Below are 20,143 nucleotides of genomic sequence, written 5' to 3' on the forward strand. Positions count from 1 at the left end.
TGAATGATGTTGCTGTTGAGCAAGTTAAGGAAATTGCACTTCTTGGTGTAACTGTTACAAATTATCTGTCGGTGACAGTTATCAGCACCTCATAACCCTAAGCTTCACACTCCACTCCCCATCCTCCACGACTGGAACCTGAGAGTCTAAAGGGTACCATAAACTTGCCTCTCAAACTCTCCCTAACCTGTGTGACCTGTGCCCTGATAGGCTGCTAGGGAGGTTACTAGGGAGCCAGACATCTGCCCATCCTCTTGACTCTGCACAATATTTGCAGTCTCCATCAAGCAGTGACAGAGAGCAACATGTTTGTCGCTGCCCATCAACAACTGGACTCATATCTCTGTGCTTGTGGAATGGTGTGCATGCCCAAAGTGAGTTGTGAGACATTTTTTGTATGTTGCCTCTCTGCAGGGGAAACATACTCTGCAGGTGGCATATGCAATCTATACAGTCCTTTGCCATTTATTACTGCCGTATTGTGTAAGATTCTGTATCTGTGCATTTGTGCCTTGGTGTATTAATTTGGCATGTGTGTATTTATTACCTCTGTTTCTGTCCATTACAGAACTGCTACCTTTCCACTACCTTTCCCATTTTTCACCCCTATGTACATCCCATGTTCATCTTCCTTAGTGTATTGAAATAAAGTCACCTTACACTGTCAATTGTCATGGTCAAGGCATATTAATTCAATTGGTGTAAAGATGGGGAGAATTCTGTATGTGATAAAGAGATGCTCAACATTCTAATCACAGTACCAAGTCCTGCAGGCTCTAGTTTTATGTAATCTTGACTCTTGCCCGGTGATATGGTCAAGTGCTGCAAAGATGGACCTAGAAAAGCTGCAGCTGGCCCAGAACAGAGCAACACTTCTTGCCCTTCAATGTACACAGAAAGCTAATTTCAACAGAATGGATGTCAGTCTCTCTTGGCTCAAAGTAGAGGAGAGATTGACTGCATTAATTATTTTTGTTGTTGTGAGAAAATGTAATGGGTTGAAAATTCAACGTTTATATGTATAATCTACTTACATAAAGCTCTGACAGATATACTTACCCCGCCAGACATGCATTCAGGGGTATTATATAGAGCTATGATTGCATGCAACTCCCTTCCATCTCACATAGTGCAAATGAACAACAATCCTGGTTTCAAAAACAAATAAAGCAGAGAACAACGCCTCTCTCCCATGTGAGCAAAGTTTTGTTTGTATGTACTGACATGTGTAACTGACACACACACACACACACTAAACACATTATTATTCTTCAGTTGTATTATTTCAAATTTATTTAAAAAAAAATGTTGGTCTTTAGTTGTATTATTATTATTTTTTATATGTAAGTCTGTAATGTCTATGTTAATGTTTTAAATGTATGTAAATTGTAAAGTATTTTTGTCTGTAATGTATTGTTGTTATGTGTTGGAACCCGAAAAGACTAACTGTCGGCTAATAGGGATCCTAATAAAAAATAAAATAAAATAAAAAATCACATCAATTGTAGGCCTTTGAGCAGCTCTGGTGACAGGATCCAATGTTATTCAATTGAAGCCACATGATTCATTGCTGTTATTGTGCAGATGGTCTTTGTTATACGTACAGTATCTGAGTGAAGAATTTCATCATAGAACACACTAGTTAGGCTCATCCTGTGAGACACCTATAGTGCTTTCCTGTCTCTGCCATGGGACTGAATCACCATGGTGTTACATAACTTCTTCACCCCCTGAGACAACCTATTAATTAACAAGAACCTGCTAAGAGGCCCCACACTTCTTCCTCTCCCTGGATTCCCATGCAGGAAATCAATATTATGTAATTTTAGCTGACACTATATCTCACTTTTATTATATCCCAACCCTCAGTGAGTCAGAGGCTTACAGTAAACAGTGCTGAGTTAAAACAGCTGAAACTGTCAGAGGATTATGAAACACTTCCTGTCTTTTCACTTCCTGCTTTTGAACATAGATGCCAGCAACATTCTGAGCTGGTTGGGGAGTAGGCCTATGGATTGTATACTTACTCACATTGTGACTTCCCTGTGACAATGTGGCAGGCAGATGATATTCTGCTGTTAGAGAAGTTTGGGATTGAATTAAAATAAAGAGCCTGTCTCAAGAGGGCTTACGTCCTGGAAGGGAAGTCATTTTTTTGGAGCTCAGTACAGCAGCAAAGCAAGCTCCACTTCCTCAGTCCTTTGATTCAAGTTAGCTCTAGAGTTGTGATCTGCCTCCAGTGAGATAAAGCTAAGCCCATCGTTGAGGCTTCAATCATAGAACAGCCACTATGCTGAAATGAGATGCCTCACCAGAGGTATAAAGTATATTGTACATTTCAGTTTTGCCATGCCTTTTCTTGGAGAACGTTTTGTGTTACTCTTCAATGCTCTGTTGGCTCATGTCTTTCTCTAGACTAGACCATGAATGGGTGAAGGGGGCTTGGGTAGGCTACATGACAATATATTGCAGCAGCTGTGATTGATGGCAATGCCTCAAAGGCAATGTCTTATAAACATGGTAAGCCCACTGAGTTGCTAAGCTGTGATGGTTTGGCAGGTGTTCATGGAAATTCTAAACGCAACATTATGACTAATTTGATGGCTTTCGAAAAAGTAATCTAGCACGGGGGCACACAGACATAAATCTGTTCCCTAGCACTTACAAACTAGAGCACTTCAACCCATTGTGTTTTCATACCCATATAATGTCATTAAGAAATCATAGAGAATAATGGCTTTACTTTTCAACAAGTTTATTGATGTGATATCATTCTGTTCCGGACAATGCTTCCCAAAACATACTGACACTTCAATACCTGTTCTAATGTTTGCCCAATAACATTTTTGTTGCTTGTGTTTGACGATTGGCCTAACAGATTTCAATCAGTTGGAAAAAGGCTGGAAAATTGCTTCTGTAATTCAAGGTAACCCTTATCATGTCAATCCTGTACTAATCTATTTTTCCCTACAAGGGAAAACAAATAAGCATCTGTTTTATTTAATGGCACAGATTACACTGAGCAGCCTAGTGGTTTTTACCACCATTCATTTGCCCAAGGTATAATTCATTGTGCTGTAAAACAGAGTTCTTGAGTAGCACTTCGGTAAACACAATGATGCTTGGTCAAACAAAATATGTTTTTTTACTCATGTTATCTACTCAATGTACATGCACATAACACTTATGTTTTCCATAAAATACAAGCATTCAATCTAATTCAACCTGTTATTGATAGACTTGGTTAATTATTTTGACCTGATTTTGTTCTGAGATTACCTCCAGAGAAAAAAAATAATCTAATTCCAACATACTTTAATATGATCACTTTGCATCAACATGACTAATTAATCATCCACATCAACATAAATATAACCTAGATATCACATATCATTGATAGATAAAGTAACACAATTATACAAAATACCATTAGTTGACAACTCAATCTCAACCCAAACTGAATGTCTATCTGACGTCTTTACCCTGTAGGGGAAGGACCACTCTATGTCCTTGTAGCTGTGAAGAGTGATTCTTCTCAATCCTCTTCATGCCAGCTGTCCTCTGCTCGATCAGCCTCACCATATAATCAAATAGTATAACACACTCTGCCAACAGAACGTGTTTAGCAATTTTCACAAGGAACACACACTGTGCTGCTCGAGGTGTTAGTTGGGTTTCATGATAATGGTTGTACCCTCTGGCTGTTGATGCTCCAGCTGCGCTGTCCTCTGGCAGTGTTAGTTTCTCTGGGGGAGCTCAAATGAATAATGATAATGTGACAAAGGGAAGCTCACTAATTTGACTGCACTGGGTTGTTGCTTTGAGAGACATGGAGAGTCTGGAAATGATTGTGCTGTGGGCTTTGTAGAGCTAATCAACCAGCACAAAAATGTTTTGGTACACACTAAAATGTGTATAAAAATATGAACTAATTCAAATCAAATCAAATTGTATTAGTCACATGTGCCGAATACAACATACCTTCCAGTGAAATGCTTACTTACGAGCCCCTAACCGACAATGCAGTTTCAAAAAATACAGATAAGAATAAGAGATAAAAGTTACAAGTAATTAAAGGGGAGCAGTAAAAAAATAACAATATATAGAGGGGGGGTGCAGGTACAGAGTCAATGTGCGGGGGGCACCGGTTAGTTGAGGTAGTATGTACATGTAGGTAGAGTTAATTAAAGTGGCATAGATGTCAACAGAGAGCGGCAGTGGTGTGGAAATGCACAATAAAGTTTAAGCAGAGGAAATGTGTATCATGGTGAAGTGTATCCGTTCAAATGCATTGTAAATCTATATTTGTTAGTTTAATCGAGTGATTTAACCTCACCTTCATGTCTCTTATCCAGTATTTCTACATGTTACCTGCAGAGGAAAATATGACTCCCACCAAGCCATGGTTTTGGAATATCAGCACAACTCCCTGTCATTATCTTCTATAAAGCTGAGCACAAGCCCAGATGGTACATTTTAAATGCTTTTCCCCGTATAATGCAGATAAAATGCACACAGATGTCTGCCCGTCATTTGCCCCACGTGGCCTCTCCAGCATTCAGTCCAGAGCGAATAGCCAATTTCATCTCGACCAGAGAACCTCTTAGAAATCGTTCAGGAGACAAGACTTGATGTTCCCTAACACTGTGCATCAGCCAGGCGTAGCTCCACAGAGACAGCTGCTGTATTAGATCCTGTACAGAGCTATTTGATATGGTTGAAAATCCACTGTAGGATCTACATTACCAATGGTGAATATACAAATCTCATAGGGTTTCTGGACTTACCGGGACAGTCATTTCACAGGCTAAACCCCGCCATCATCTCTAGGATACTCCTGCTGGAATTGTCTCCCTCCTGACTGTCACAGGCCAGATAGCAATTGAGAGCAGTTGGTGCATCAACATCAACAGAGTTGGAATCTCTGCCAGTTCGATCTAGGAATACTGTCAGGCTCACTGGAAGTCAGTTGAACAGATGAAAAAGAATGAGGAAGGTTAGTGAGCCAGAGATAGACACCTATTGTCTCCCTACAGAGCCTAGCTGGGTGTGAGAGACAGGTGACAGTAGGAGCTACAACCAATAGAACCTCAGTCAGTCATCTGATTTAATATAGTGGCAACAGTGTATTATCATTACTAACTTACACACTCTCTCTCTCACACACAAACACACTCACTATTTACTTGCAATTACAAAATATGCTACAAACAGAAAATCATAAATATGTGATATTTTGGTCATTAAAAAGTCATTTTTAGCCAACCGACCATTGCTAATCAGTGCCTGGGCCTCTGTAATTCCAAATTGCTTTTTGCTCTGCAACACTGCACACCATACAAAAGAGACAGTTACTTCTCTCCTGACAAAAAAAAAAAATCACAGGTTTTGAACCTCCTTTGTGGGTATGACTGCTTTGTGAGACACAAAAGACGTACAAGAATGGCGCAGAAAATAGATTGAGAGCAGAAAGAACCCTTCACAAAGAATAGTCAAGATTTACTTTGGATTAAAAAAAACAAATCCATGTTGCTTATCTTTGACAAATCAGAAAAGGAAAAAGATCACAAGTAACATAACAACATATTTACTTAATCATAGGCATGTCACGCAGCTTGATATTTTCAACCTGACGTGCCTGTTGCTGATCTAAGAGAGGTTCTAATCGTAGTTTAGATGAAGAGGCAACTCCAGGTATGAGGAGGCTGTCAAAAGGTACTATAAACGTGCCTTGATTTCTACTTAAAGACCGCCTCCAGCAATTGATTTTACTTTGACTGTTGGAAAACTATATTCCAAGTAGAAATACATTAACATACACACTCTAAAGGGTAAACAAATATGTTTTGAGCAAATTTGTGTTTTTAGACATAACTGCAAACTAGGGTAGCCATTCAAGGAGTCGGTCTAAAAAAAAGCAATCAAAGAGGCAAACAACAGTACAGGGACAAAGTGGAGAAGGAATTCAATAGCTCAGACACAAGACATACTGTTTGTTTGTGGTAGGTATTCCAGTCAATCACGGATTACAAAGGTGAAAGCTAAACACCTTCGTCTGCTTCGAGGAAGACAACATCGAGCCGCCCCCTCCGCACACGAGGACTGTGTGCTCTCGTTCTCCGTGGCTGACGTGAGTAAGTCATTTAAGAGTGTTAACCCTGACAGAGCTGTCGGCCCAGAAGGCATCCCAAGCCTCATCCTCAGAGCATGTGGAGACCAGCTGGCTGGAGTGTTTATGGACATATTCATTCGCTCCATATCCCCTATTTACAGTATGTAAATTGTAAAGTATTTGATCTGTAATGTCTTTTTCGTTGTATGTCGGACCCCAGTAAGACTAGTTGTCGCCATTGGTTTTTGGCTAATGGGGATTGTAATAAATCAAATCAATCAAAAACAGTCTGGTGTCCCCATTTGCTTCAAGATGTCCACCATTGTTCCTGTACCCAAGAAAGTGAAGGTAACTGAACTAAATGACTATCGCCCCGTAGCACTCACTTCTGTCATCATGAAGGGCATTGAGATGCTAGTTAAGGACCATATTACCTCCACCTTACCTGACAACCTAGGCCCACTACAATTTGCATACCGCCCCAACAGATCCAGTGACGACACAATCACCATTGCACTGCACACTGCCCTATCCCAACTGGACAAGATAAATACTTATGGAAGAATGCTGTTCATTGACTACAGCTCAGCCTTCAACGTCATAATGCCCTCCAAGCTCATCACTAAGCTCAGGGCTCTGGGTATGAACCCCTCCCTGTACAACTGGGTTCTGCACTTCCTGACGGGCAGACCACAAGTGGTGAAGGTAGGCAAGAACACCTCAACATGGACACCCCACAGGGCTGTGTGCTCAGGCCCCTCCTGTACTCCCTGTTGACCCATGACTGTGTGGCCATGCACATCTCTAACTGTATTATCAAGTTTGCTAAAAACACAACCGTGTTAGGCCTGATTACCAACAATGATGAGACAGCCTACACTGAGGAACTGAGAGACCTGGAGGACTGGTGCCAGGATAATAACCTCTTCCTCAACGTCGACAAAAAAAAGGAGCTGAGCGTTGACTACAGGAGACAGCAGAGGGAGCACGCGAGGTTGCAGTGGAGAGGGTCAAAAGCTTCATGTTCCTCGGTGTGCACATCACTGACAACCTGAAATGGTCCCTTCACTCCCACAGTGTGGTGAATAAGGCGCAACAGGGAATATTCAACCTCCAGTCCAGGGGCTGAAGCAATTTGACAGGGCCCCTAAGACCCTCACAAACTTCTACAGATGTTCCATTGAGCGCATCCTTTCGGGCTGGTACGACAATTGCACAGTCTGCAACCGCAGAACTCTCCAGAGATTGGTGCAGCCAGCCCAACGCATCATCGTGGGCACACTGCCTGCTCTACAGGACCCAGTGTCACGGGAAGACCCAGAGGATGATCAAGGACCTTAGCCACCCGAGCCACGAGCTGTTCACCCTGCTACCATCTACAAGGAGGAGACAGTACATGTGTATACATATACTCTATTCTCATGGCTTATCCTGTATGGACCAACACTGGAGTTGAGAAGCAGGTATGGGGAGTCTACATTTAATTTGTAATGGACATAGAACAGAACAGGAACAGCGTCAGCACCGGGTAACATAAGGACATATGACAATTAATGCAGCAGCGGGGAACAGAGCTGGGAAACTGACAAATATAGGGGAGGTAATGAAACAGGTGATTGAGTCCAGTTGAGTCCAATAATTCGCTGTTGCGCTTGACGGGGGAAGGCAGGAGTGCGTAATGCTGGGGAGCCTGGTGCCTTCGGGCGCCAGGGAGGGGGAGTGGGAGCAGGCATGACACATCCTATATAACTACTGCTGTACACACTTTTTCTATTCATATACTAATCGGCCAGTTGGGGGCATATAAGCCAGATGAACCGGCGTGGGAGGCGTGGGAGCCTGGCGAACAGGCTGAGGCGACCCGGTTGAGACGTGACAGCCTGAGGATCCCGCTGAACCATGGGAGCCTGATTAGCCGGCTGAAGCGTTGACGCCTGGCAAGCCAGCTGGTGTACAACCCAGGCGATCCAGCTGAGGCCTGACGTGAGATGTGTGCCTGCCGAGCCAACCTGGACAAGGAAACCTCTCGAGCCAGCTACGGTGTGGAAGCCCGACGAGCTGACTTAGGCACCCCCGGTTCCATCGGCGGCAGCCCCCAGACCCGACCAACCACAATGCCAGCACTCCCGATGCTTCGTTTGATGGCTGCTGCTTTCTGAAAGGACCGATTGTGGAGATGAGAAGCAGGAACTGGGAGTCAACATTTCATTTGGAAACGACATAGAACAGGACAGGAACAGCGTTAGCACCGAGTAACATAAGGACATAAGACAATTAATGCAGCAGCGAGGAACAGAGCTGGGGAACTGACAAATATAGGGGAGGTAATATGATTGATTGGACTCACCTGGACTCAATAATTCACTGATGCGTGTGACGGGGGAAGGCAGGTGTGCGTAATGATGGTGGCAGGAGTGCGTAATGCTGGGGAGCCTGGCGCCTTCGAGCGCCAGGGAGGGGGAGCGGGAGCAGGCATGACACATCCTATATAGCCACTGCTGTACACACCTTTTCTATTCATATACTATCCATACTGTCCATGCACCATTATATGTGTACGAAACATTAGGAACACCGGCTCTTTCCATGACATAGACTGACCAGGTAAATCCAGGTGAAAGCTATGATCCCTTATTGATGTCACCTACTAAATCCATTTCAATCTGTGTAAATGAAGGGGAGAAAACAGGTTAAAGAATGATTTTTAAGCCTTGAGACACCTGAGACATTGTGTATGTGTGCCATTCAGAGGGTGAAGGGGCATGACTAAATATTTAATTGATTTAAGAGTATGGTAGTAGGTGCCAGCCGCACCGGTTTGAGTGTGTTAAGAAATGCAATACTGCTGGGTTTTTCACTCTCAACAATTTCCCGTGTGTATCAAGAATGGTCGACCACCCAAAGGACATCCAGCCAAATTGACACAACTGTGGGAAACATTGGAGTCAACATGAGCCAACATCCCTGTGGAACGCTTTTGACACCTTGAAGAGTCCATGCACCGACAAATTGAGGCTGTTCTGAGGGCAAAAGGAGGTGCAACTCAATATTAGGAAGGTGTTCCTAGTGTTTTGTACACTCAGTGTACATATTTATATTCTGACTCGGACATTGCTCGTTCTGATATTTCTTTTTTTGTTGTTTATTTTGTTTTAATTTCACCCCTTTTTCTCCCCAGTTTCATGGTATCCAATTGTTTTAGTAACTACTATCTTGTCTCATCGCTACAACTCCCGTACAGGCTCAGGAGAGACGAAGTGTCCTCAAATACACAAACCAACCAAGCCGCACTGCTTCTCAACACAGCACCATCCAACCCGGAAACCAGCCGCACCAAAGTGTCAGAGGAAACACTGTGCACCTGGCAACCTTGGTTAGCGCGCACTGCGCTCAGCACGCCACAGGAGTCGCTGGTGCGCAATGAGACAAGGATTTCCCTACCGGCCAAACCCTCCCTAACTCTGACGACACTAGGCCAATTGTACGTCGCCCCACGGACCTCCCGGTTGCGGCCGGTTACGACAGAGCCTGGGCGCGAACCCAGAGTCTCTGGTGGCACAGCTGGCGCTGCAGTACCCTTAACCACTGCGCCACCAGGGAGGCTGTTCTGATATTTCTTAATTGATTTCTTTTTACTTTTGGGATTATGGGCATATTGTTTTGTATTGCTTGGTATTATCACTGCACTGATGGAGCTAGAAACACAAGCATTTCACTGCACCTGGGATAACATCTGCAAATCTGTGTGCACGACCAATAAACCTTGATTTGATTTGGTTTGATGGGGAATCATGAGGTCATCGGCCTCCCACCTTGCTCAATGAATAATGGAGGAGCAATAGAGAACACAAGAGGAAAGGCCCACCCCTCCACTTGTGCAATATCATGAGGATACCTGGAACACCTATTGAGATGTGCCTTTTGTTAAGTAAATCAGGTGATAATGAGCTGAAAAGGAGACTGTAGTAGGACTTTAAGACTCAGCAAAAAGCTTATTCCAGAGCAGTCACTTACCTGCAGAAGATAGCAGAGCAATAGGCTGTTACAGTTCATCTCACACAAGATGCCATGTCATCCAAAGCACAGCAAGGCATACCAAATAAGACACATCACATGTGTTTTAAAATCCCTTATTATGTTAGATTTATGTTATGAGAAACTATAATAAAGTAAAACAAGTAGTAGCCAAATAAAATAGTAATAAATACTTTTCTGGTAACCACCAAGCACAAACACATTGACAGCCAGCTAATGATACACAAACAGGGGGCGGACTGGGATCATACATCGTCCTGGGCATTTTTGACACACCAGCTCACCAGGGGCAAATGGGTCGGCCCACTAAACTACTTTGGGACAGTGTCTGTGAAATGGAACGGCAACCCATTACCCAAATTATGATAATTCCGCACAAAAAATAGAATATTTCATAACAGGACCATTTTTTAACAAAACAAAATCTCCCATGAGATGGACCGGCCCACTTGGAATTTGCCCAAACTGCCCTATGGCCAGACCATTGCTGCAAACAGGTGTCAAAAAAAAGACTTTCAAGCTACTGTCAGATCAATGAACTAACCAACTCCAGTGATTACTTGCTGGAATATTAACTAAGCTTGCAAGACCTTGCTTTAATTTTGGGCACTTTTTCACTTGAATTCTATCCATGCCTCTGCCTCACTACCCACAAAGTCAGTAAGTGTTCTGAGACAAAAGACTGTGGTAAGGCTCCTTGTGAAAACTCCCCATCAACTCTCTGAGAGAATTAATTGTTTTCCATGGCTAATTCGAGGGGCATTAGCATAAATTGACAGCTGGGGTGTGCCATATGCATGTAAAGCGGTGAGTTCATTTACAGGTCATGTGGAGTCCTAGAGATGGGGGTACAGTTAACTCACAGCGGTCAGATGAAGGAAGCGACCCTCGTCTGTATGGATGCCAACATTGAAGTGCCACCTCAGCATCCTGGTTGACACAGGGCCTTTTCCTGTCTGTTAGCAGAATTACACCACCCACTGGGACACAACATCAACACAGAGACAAGGTCCCTTCTGAATCTTTAATTAGGCCATGGAGAAAAATAACAGGAGTTAACCACATCTCCACAAAATCAATGACACTCTGATAACTATGGACACCCAGTACATGACAATGATCTCTGGTGATATAGAGCTCTTCGGGTTGCGAGTCACCTCAGGATGCAAAATCCATACCTGTCATACTGTGAGACTATCATGACTGATGTGTTATTGTGCAGTCCTGGGACAAAGACATCTGGTACAACTTCTGTGGGTATGAGGATGTGTGCTTGAGTCAGTAAATGAGTCTGTTTGAGTAGAGATAAGGTTGAGTGTTGTTGAATTTGTGCAGTGGTGCAAAAAGTACCCAATTGTCACACTTAAGTAAAAGTAAAGATACCTTAATAGAAAATGACTCAAGTAAAAGTGAAAGACACCCAGTAAATTATGACTTTAGTAAAAGTCTAAAAGTATTTGGTTTTAAATATACTTAAGAATCAAAAGTAAATGTAACTGCAAAAATATACTTAAGCATCAAACGCAAAAGTACAAGTATAAATCATTTCAAATTGCTTTTTATTAGGCAAAACAGATGGGACGATTATCTTGTTTTTTAAATTCACGGATATTCAGTGGATATTCAGGGGCACTCTGCCGTAGCAGAGGTAGTAGGGTTGACCAGGGATGTTCTCTTGATAAGTGCGTGAATTGGACTATTTTCTTGTCCTGCTAAGCATTCAAAAATGTATGAGTACTTTTGGGTGTCAGGGAAAATGTATGGAGTAAAAAGTACATTATTTTCTTTAGGATTGTAGTGGATTAAAAGTTAAAGTTGTCAAACATATAAATAGTAAAGTAAAATACAGACACCCCAAAAATTTACTTAAGTAGTACTTTAAAGTATTTTTACTTAAGTACTTTACACTACTGAATTTGTGTCTTGTCTCGGTTTGAAGTTTCGTGCAGTCTCTTTTTCCAATTAAACCAGTGGCTTTGCCATAGTGGCCTGCACTCTCAAAAGGCTGCAGTATTAACCTTGAAAGAGATAACAAGAATCTAGGCCTACAGAGATAGGAAGACAACGGATCACTGTTTATCTTCTGTAAAACTGGGGGTAGAGGTTCTCCATACATAATGTTTTAGTTGTTATATTTACAGAATTTCAAGAACGTCTAAACTACAGCATCTATCCTCTTGCTTGACAAATCTTATTTGTAATTGAACAGAGTTGGACTTTGTAGCAAGGCTAACCCCGAATTAAGATGCAACCGTGTGTAACAGATCTCGTCCTCCTCTTCTGAGGAGGAGTAGCGAGAAGGATCGCAGGACCAATTGCAGCGTGGTAAGTGTTCATGATGTAATATTTAATGAATCAAACTGAACAGAACACTGGAACAAAACAATAAACGCGAATAACTGAAAACCGAAACAGTCCTGTCTGGCGACATATACAAAGACAGAAAATAAACACCCACGAAACACAGGTGGAAAAAGGCTACCTAAGTATGATTCTCAATCAGAGACAACTAACGACACCTGCCTCTGATTGAGAACCATACTAGGCCGTACACAGAAACCAACGTAGAAAAACAAACATAGACTGCCCACCCCAACTCACGCCCTGACCATACTAAAACAAAGACAGAACAAAGGAACTAAGGTCAGAACGTGACACCGTGTATTTTCCAATCAATGAGAATATATGAGCCATGAAGATATGCAGTGGGGAGAACAAGTATTTGATACACTGCCGATTTTGCAGGTTTTCCTACTTACAAAGCATGTAGAGGTCTGTAATTGTTTGTCATAGGTACACTTCAACTGTGAAAGATGGAATCTAAAACAAAAATCTAGAAAATCACATTGTATAATTTTTAAGTAATTCATTTGCATTTTATTGCATGACATAAGTATTTGATACATCAGAGAGGCAGAATTTTATATTTGGTACAGAAACCTTTGGTTGCAATTACAGAGATCATACGTTTCCTGTAGTTCTTGACCAGGTTTGCACACACTGCAGAAAGGATTTTGGCCCTCTCCTCCATACAGACCTTCTCCAGATCCTTCAGGTTTCGGGGCCTTCGCTGGGCAATACGGAGTTTCAGCTCCCTCCAAAGATTTTCTATTGGGTTCAGGTCTGGAGACTGACTAGGCCACTCCAGGACCTTGAGATGCTTCTTATGGAGCCACTCCTTAGTTGCCCTGGCTGTGTGTTTCGGGTTGTTGTCATGCTGGAAGACCCATGTTCAATGCTCTTACTGAGGGAAGGAGGTTGTTGGCCAAGATCTCGCGATACATGGCCCCATCCATCCTCCCCTCAATATGGTGCAGTCGTCCTGTCCCCTTTGCAGAAAAGCATCCCCAAAGAATGATGTTTCCACCTCTATGCTTCACGCTACGGTTGGTGTTCATGGGGTTGTATTCATCCTTCTCCTTCCTCCAAACACGGCGAGTGGAGCTTAGATCAAAAAACTATATTTTTTTCTCATCAGACCACATGATCTTCTCCCATTCCTCCTCTTGATCATCCAGATGGTCATTGGCAAACTTCGGACGGGCCTGGACATGCGCTGGCTTGAGCAGGGGGACCTTGCTTGCGCTGCAGGATTTTAATCCATGACGGCATAGTGTGTTACTAATGGTTTTCTTTGAGACTGTGGTCCCAGCTCTCTTCAGAATATTGACCAGGTCCTGCCGTGTAGTTCTGGGCTGATCCCTCACCTTCCTCATGATCATTGATGCCCCACTAGGTGAGATCTTGCATGGAGCCCCAGACCGAGGGTGATTGACCGTCATCTTGAACTTCTTCCATTTTATAATAATTGCGCCAACAGTTGTTGCCTTCTCACCAATTTGCTTGCCTATTGTCCTTTAGCCCATCCCAGCCTTGTGCAGGTCTACAATTTTACCCTGATGTCCTTACACAGCTCTTTGGTCTTGGCCATTGTGGAGAGGTTGGAGTCTGTTTGATTGAGTGTGTGGACAGGTGTCTTTTATACAGGTAACGGGTTAAAACAGGTGCAGTTAATACAAGTAATGAGTGGAGCTTCTTAAAGAAAAACTAACAGGTCTGTGAGAGCCAGAATTCTTACTGGTTTCTAGGTGATCAAATACTTATGTCATGCAATAAAATGCAAATTAATTACTTAAAAATCATACAATGTGATTTTCTGGATTTTTGTTTTAGATTCCGTCTCTCACAGTTGAAGTGTACCTATGTTAAAAATTACAGACCTCTACATGCTTTGTAAGTAGGAAAACCTGCAAAATCGGCAGTGTATCAAATACTTGTTCTCCCCACTGTATGGATCTTTGTGATATTAGAGCTGTGTTATTACTCAACAGGAGAGAGGAGTGGAGGTGAGAAATGATTGAAAAATACTAATTTGTGAGTGTTACAACAATCGCCTTTCAAGGTGATGAAGCTACAGAGAGAGTGCAGATGGGGCTCCAGGGAATACAGATGTCTGTTGGTTGGTGAACACAATCAGCTGCAGAGCGGAAAGCACCATTGCCTCAACAGAGACCAGCCTCCATTGTACTGGAAGAGACAAGTCTTAATTGTGCCTTTGAATTACTTGACATCTGCAAGGAGCACATTTAAAAAAAATCTGTCTCCCTTCATTTAGTATGGTATGTTACATTTCGTAGGGTATGTATTAATTTGTGGATGTCCATCATCCATTTGGTATGATATGTTATGAATTACAATTTGTTTGATATGTTAAGAATTGCAATTTGTACAATATGTTATGAATGTACAATACGTATGATATGTTACAAATTTCAATTTGTTGTGGCTAACGTTAGCTTGGTAGCTAACTCTAACGTTAACTAGGTGGCTAATGTTAGCTAAGCTAGGGGTTAGGGAACTTCTTAGGGCTGAGATCCCGCTAACCGGATCGATATGACAACAGCCAGTGAAAGAGCAGGGCGCCAAATTCAAAACAACATAAATCCCATAATTAAAATTCCTCAAACATACAAGTATTTCACACCATTTTGAAGATACACTTCTTGATAATCTCACCACAGTGTCCAATTTCAAATATCAAGCACCACAAACAATTATGTTTGTGAGAGATCAGAGTTAAGTCACAGAAAAACACAGCCATTTTTCCAGCCAAAGAGAGAGGTCACAAAAATAAAAAATAGAGATAGAATTAATTACTAACCTTTGATGATCTTCATCAGATGACACTCATAGGACTTCATGCTACCCAATACATGTATGTTTTGTTAGATGAAGTACATATTTATATCAAAAAATCTCAGTATACATTGGCGTGTTATGTTCACTAGTTCCAAAACATCCGGTGATTTTGCAGAGAGCCACATCAATTTACAGAAATACTCATCATAAATGTTGATGAAAAAACAAGTGTTATACATGTGTCACGTCCTGACCTTAGTTCCTTTGTTATATTTCTTGTTTAGGTTGGTCAGGGTGTGAGTTGGGGTGGGAATTCTATGTGTTCTAGTTTTGGTTTTCTATGTGTTTGGCCTGGTATGGTCCTCAATCAGTGTCAGCTGTCAATCGTTGTCTCTGATTGAGAACCGTATTTAGGTAGCCTGTTTTTCCCACTTGATTTGTGAGTAGTTGTTTTCTGTTTTGTGTGTTTGCCCCTTACAGGACTGTTTTGTTCACTCTCTTTGTTGTTTTGTTATTCAGTGTTCAGTTGATTTATTAAATATTAACATGGACACATACCACGCTGCGCATTGGTCCGATCTTGACTACTCTTCCTCAGATGATGAGGAGAACCGTTACAACATGGAACTTTAGATACACTTCTCCTTAATGCAACCGCTGTGTCAGATTTCAAAAAAGCTTTACGGAAAAAGCAAACCATGCAATAATCTGAGTATGGCGCTCAAACAAGCCAAAAATATATCCGCCATATTGTGCAGTCAACAGAAGTCAGATATAACATTATAAATATTCACTTACCTTTGATGATCTTCATCAGAATGCACTCCCAGGAATCCCAGTTCCACAATAAATGTTTGTTTTGTTCGATAATGTACATAATTTATGTCCAAATAGCTCCTTTTGTTAGCGCGTTTGGTAAACAAATCCAAAGTCACAAAGCGCGTTCACTAGGAGCAGACGAAAAGTCAAAGAGTTCCGTTACAGTTCGAAGAAACATGTCAAACGAAGTATAGAATTAATCTTTAGGATGTTTTAAACATAAATCTTCAATAATGTTCCAACCAGAGAATTCCTTTGTCTGTAGACATGTAATGGAACGTGAACAAGCGTCACGAGCTCAAGGCATTCTGGCAGACCTCTGACTCGTTCCCCTCTCATTCTCCCCCACCTCACAGTAGAAGCATCAAACAACTTTCTAAAGACTTTTGACATCTAGTGGAAGCCTTTGGAAGTGCAACATGACCAAAATCCCACTGTATCTTCAATAGGGAATGAGTTGAAAAATGACCAACCTCAGATTTCCCAGTTCCTAGTTTGATTTTTTTCTCATGTTTTTGCCTGCCATATGAGTTCTGTTATAATCACAGACATCATTCAAACAGTTTTAGTAACTTCAGAGTGTTTTCTATCCAAATATACTAATAATATGTATATATTAGCAACTGGGACTGAGTAGCAGGCAGTTTACTCTGGGCACCTTATTCATCCAAGCTACTCAATAGGTTAAATGGTTCATGTTAGGGTTAGGGAAAGGTTTAGCTACACGCTAAGTAGTTGCAAAGTATCTAAAAAGTAGTAAGTGGTTGCAAAGTAACTAATTAAAGAAAATGCTAAAGTTGTCTGTGATGAGATTCAAGCAAGCAACCTTTGAGTTGCTAGACGTTTGGGTTATTTGCCGGAAGATACCTTCAGTCTTATGTGAGCATACCAAATGTAATAACATGTCATTCTAATTTGAGTGTTTAGTATGTTACGTCTAGTCTATGAGAGCAGGCTGAACAGACTGTGTTGAACCTTATTAGGATGGAAGAATACAGTGGGAATTGTTTTGAACCAATTTCATTTGTAAAAATAGTATAAGAGGGGACAAAATCACATCACAGTAAATAGAGGACGTGTGAGCGATCGGCTGACAAACAGAAATTCATTTTTGAGTCCAAGTCCTGTGTCTGAATGCTTCTCACTTATCTTGGCTGTCAAGTAAAGGTCAGAATTGGGGAGAAGTGAGAACGTCAGTGTACAAAGGTCAGCTTTGTCACCACAGGAATTGCCAACTTTAACATTAAAATAACAAGATGACTAAACTCAGATGGTCATAAAGATTTGGGGAATCTAGGGGTGGTATTGTGTCACAATGGTGGAATGGAAATATGGGTCCTCTGTGATACCAATCAAGTTGTGCTGGTACAGTAGCCTATTACCATATGAGTGCTGTCAAACCTTATTCTCCACGAGTCAACCACAATGGAAAAACCAATGAGAAAGTTTTAGTGACAAAAATTGATTTGATGAGTCTACATGGGTAGTTATTTCTTAAGGGCACAAGTACTGTACTGTCACTTACTGTTGGAGTTGGTCCCCATCCACCAATTATCCTGGGGCAGTATCTGTATCAAATCACATTATAATAACACAATCACACACACATTGTAGCCTTGGATTTTGAGGAAAACGTGGAAACATCAGGATCTTTACCATTTTTATAAAACAGATTCAAGCAATGTGCCCAGAAATCAGTGGTGTTAGGTACTTAAGTAAAAAATACTTTAAAGTACTACTTAAGTCATTTTTTGTGGTATCTATACTTTACTTTACTAATGATATTTTTGATAACCTTTACTTTTACTCCACTACATTCCTAAACAAATGAATGTACTTTTTACTCCATACATTTTCCCTGACACCCAAAAGTCCATTTTGAATGCTTAGCAGGACAGAAAAATGATCTAATACACACACTTATCAAGAGAACATCCCCGGTAATCCCTACCGCCACTGATCTGGCAGACTCACTAAACACAAATGCTTAGTTTGTAAATGATGTATTCGTGTTGAAGAGTGTCACTAGCTATCCATAAATTTAAAATCAAGAAAACCATGCCATCTGGTTTGCTTAATATAAGGAATTTTAAATGATTTATACTTTTACTTTTGATACAGAAGTATATTTTAGCAATTACATTTACTTTTGATACTTAAGTACATTTATAACCAAATACTTTTAGACTTGTAGTCAGGTAGTATTTTACTGGGTGACTTTCACTTTTACTTGAGTCATTTTCTTTAAAAAAATAAAAAAAAAACATCTTTTAAGGTATCTTTACTTTTACTCAAGTATGACAATTGGGTAATTTTTCCAACACTACAAGAAAAGTAGGCCTATCAGAAAATGTATGATAACTTTGTCTTATCAGTTTTGAACCATCAGAATGAAGCATAGGTACATTACTTGAAGCTGTTATTGAGGTTCTTTTGAAACGTCTCTTGAAGCTGCAAATATAATTTTAACATTGCATGTGCTTCCCTCTGCTGGATACAACCATAACTGCCTAATGAGTATGAATTCTATTTAAAACGAACTATTCTGCCCTTCTCTGATCCCATCTAAAGAACCAACTGTGCCTCTTGACATGATAAATGCTACAAGTTATGCATTTTTCAGTAAATATTAGGAGTTCAACTGACAACACAGACACACAATCCCTGGCTCATGTGTAAGTTGTACATGACACAAATCGATGCTTGTTGTATTTAAAAGTAGGTTTATCTGTATCAAAATTGATATAAAAGACAGTTAGGCCTACTTCCCAAGTGGTAATTCAGATCCCAGTCAGTAACCAGAATAATTGTTGTTAGGTAATAGTCTAGTCTACAGACACATTTTATCTATGTGTTAGGTCAGATGGATCAACTTGCTGGCGAGGAGTATGCTGCTGGTAAACAGGATAATTATCTCACTCTACGTGTAGCTAATAGGACTTATTTCAAGCTTAAGCCAATTAACAACTTGGCATGATGACTAACTCAATTGCATCTTGTGGGCACACGCACGCACGCATGCACGCACGCACACTAACACGCACACACACACACACGCACGCACGCACGCACACACACACACACACACACACACACACACACACACACACACACACACACACACACACACACACACACACAACACACACACACACACACACACACACACACACACACACACACACACACACACACACACACACACACACACACACACACACACACACACACACACACAGACAGACAGACAGACAGACAGACAGACACACAGACAGACACACACACACACAGACACACACACAGACAGAGACACACAGAAAGACACACACACACACACACACAATGTGCCCCCTCTGATTATGACTGACTCCAAGGCTTACACATGGCCATATAGGCCCCATGAGAAAAAAATAAGAAACTAGATTTTTATATACAAACATGAGAAGTATGTGTTGTTTGTTTTATGTTCACTTGTTTTGTATGAAATATTTATGTATAGAAGGTTTGTTATTAAAGTTAGCGGCCCTGTTTTCCATGGTCCATTTAAGTTTTCTAAATATTGAAGATGACAAATAAGAAACAAATTGATATGTCAATTGGTTTTAACAAAAGATACAAAAAATATGTATTTATGTTACTTTGAAACTAAAACATTACTTATGGGTTTCCTTACCCTTTAAAAACTATGGACAAGGTATGAGAGTAATCCATGCTTTGGTTTTGTTAATCTGGCCACTGTTTCAAATGCTTTTAGCATTTGTGGCACAAATCCAATGCAAGTCAATGTTACCTACAGTATATCAGCAATGATGCACTTCATGTAATAATCATCTATAAGTAACATTGAGTTTACACAATACATTTTTATATACTTTAGGATGATTTGGACATGAGGTGCGAAAATGCTATAGGTACCACTGATTTGCATTTGATTTGTGCCACAAATGCTACAATGTTAGCATTTGTAATGCTGGCCAGGTAAACAACACCAAAGCATGGATTGCTGTCACACCTAGACTGCTTACAGACTGCTTACAT

The sequence above is a fragment of the Oncorhynchus kisutch genome, linkage group LG2 (genome assembly GCF_002021735.2).
Source record: "Oncorhynchus kisutch isolate 150728-3 linkage group LG2, Okis_V2, whole genome shotgun sequence".
Lineage (NCBI taxonomy): Eukaryota > Metazoa > Chordata > Actinopteri > Salmoniformes > Salmonidae > Oncorhynchus > Oncorhynchus kisutch.